At 29.4% G+C, this 1,980-nt stretch overlaps 1 long non-coding RNA gene across 1 annotated transcript in view; it reads right to left on the bottom strand.

Annotated features, from left to right (window-relative positions):
• Positions 1-706: 706 nt before the first annotated feature.
• Positions 707-1,980, bottom strand: part of LOC108730902 (uncharacterized) — a 20,360-nt gene continuing 19,086 nt past the window's right edge. The window contains exon 3 of the long non-coding RNA XR_001936987.1: positions 707-766. This is a non-coding gene — a long non-coding RNA (uncharacterized lncRNA). The remainder of the gene's footprint in view (positions 767-1,980) is intronic.

Raw genomic sequence — 1,980 nt, 5'->3', positions numbered from 1 at the left:
ACTGACTTTGTAATTCTATTGTACGAAAAAAATATGTAAGTTGCATGTATTGTAATTTTTTTTACTAAGTATACAATTTTATGTAACTGCATGCCAATTTTGTATGCAGGGACTGAATGGAGCAATCGATGTAGGTTGACACATAGTACTGTGCGACTACATCTACTCCTACGAACAAGCGCACCAGAGATACACACAATGCCGACTGTAAAAGGTTCAATTTTTATATTAATTACATTTATTTTATATTAAAATATTTTTATATTAAAGTACGTTTAACACTAATTTGAATTTTTTTAAATGTCTCATCGAGTTCATCAGCTACGAATTTTTAAAAATAGTCAAAAACGCATTTTCAGGTGTTTCAATCTTATTTTTCTTAAAAACTTGACGTAATGGAACATTTTCACTTACGTATTCGAATTCAGCGCATCAAAAACTATAGGAAAATTCTATTCTTTTCCAAACAGAAAAACCATGCAGACCTGTGTATAATTTCTATTTTTAATAATCAGCTGTCTGTATCAAGAATATGCGGTAATGTTTATGTCAATATTTATACGAATTGCAAAGTAGCAATAAATAGTCTTTCATTTTCAAAGGTATAAGTTGTCCAGTAGCAATAGTAGAGAGTTTTTACAATAACGTGAATCCAGATACGGTGAATGCTAAAGTCACGTTATTCTTTTCTTAATTAGTCGTTAAGAAGAAGATAACCTAACCTTAGCGTTCACCGTATCTGGATACACGGTATTGTAAAAACTCCCTAATGTTAAATTGGTTAGTCGTTTCGACACGCGATTTGCACAATCCCTTAGCGCTATTAATGCATTGAGAGGTCAGATATGATATATATTTTCTCTCTCTCTCTCTCTCTCTCTCTCTCTCTGCCAGTATAACATACTGTGGATTGCATATTGTAACGCGTACAAAAATAAAGTCGAGTTAAGCAAGTAAACGTGCTCACAATAGATTATTCGCAATCGATGCACTTCGTCCGTTTTGCGCGAAAAGAAACACGCGCGCAAATTTTACTCAATAAATCACATGTCTGCAATAGTAGTGAACATGAAGGTTTTATTACGTGCATGTATTCAAAAGACTATACAAGGTTGTAATAAATGACGGATGTAGCATGTCGATAATTTTTATCACGGCACGTGTGTTGACAATTTATAAGTGCGTAAAAAAAAGATACGTGATATGGTGATATGTAGGTAATGCATGATGTATGCATCGAACATTTGACATTTCGTACAATTTTTCTTGAATTTTGGAAGCTAGCTTCCAAAGCTAGCTTCACTTGAAATTAATTAAAAAATAAGATGTCATGTTATGATTTTCGACAATAGTTAGCTATTCAAGTGAAAGTTTCTTTAGACAGAATATTATAGAGTTTTAAATTACCGATTTTCAATATGTTTAAGGATGTATTAGCTGTACAATATTAGCTAAAAATAGTTTTTGATCAGTAACTTTTAAACCAGTAAGTGGATTCAAATAAAGTTTTGCATGAATATTTATTATTATTTTTTTTTATTAGTATACTTCAGGAAATTTGATTTAATTCTTAATGTAACTTCCTTATCAAATTTGTAAATAAATATTACAAACTGCGATTTTGTACAAGAATTAAGACAAATAAAAAATTAAATAACTTTAAACTAATAAGAGAATTGTGTTCAAATTTTATACTGCTATTATTTAAATGTAATAATTAGGGCAACCAAAATATATATAGGACAATTTTTTTTTATTTGACTAATAAAGAAATAAACTAAATACAAACTTGTTTCAGAAGAAATTATGTATTTTGAGCCCTATATGTTACAGCATACTTTTCATATTTCATACATAAGAGCATATTTTTGCATATTTCACACATAAAAGCATATTTTTGCATATTTTGCCCACACGTGCACAATATTTACATATTTTATCTATTTTTATTGTATGTTTCACGTTTTCTAATTTAAGTTT

Source organism: Mycetomoellerius zeteki, unplaced genomic scaffold (genome assembly GCF_001594055.1).
Source record: "Mycetomoellerius zeteki isolate Tzet28-1 unplaced genomic scaffold, Tzet1.0 scaffold98, whole genome shotgun sequence".
Taxonomy (NCBI): Eukaryota; Metazoa; Arthropoda; class Insecta; order Hymenoptera; family Formicidae; genus Mycetomoellerius; species Mycetomoellerius zeteki.
The sequence above is the reverse complement of the archived record's forward strand: the minus strand, read 5'-3'. Positions and strand labels throughout refer to the sequence as shown.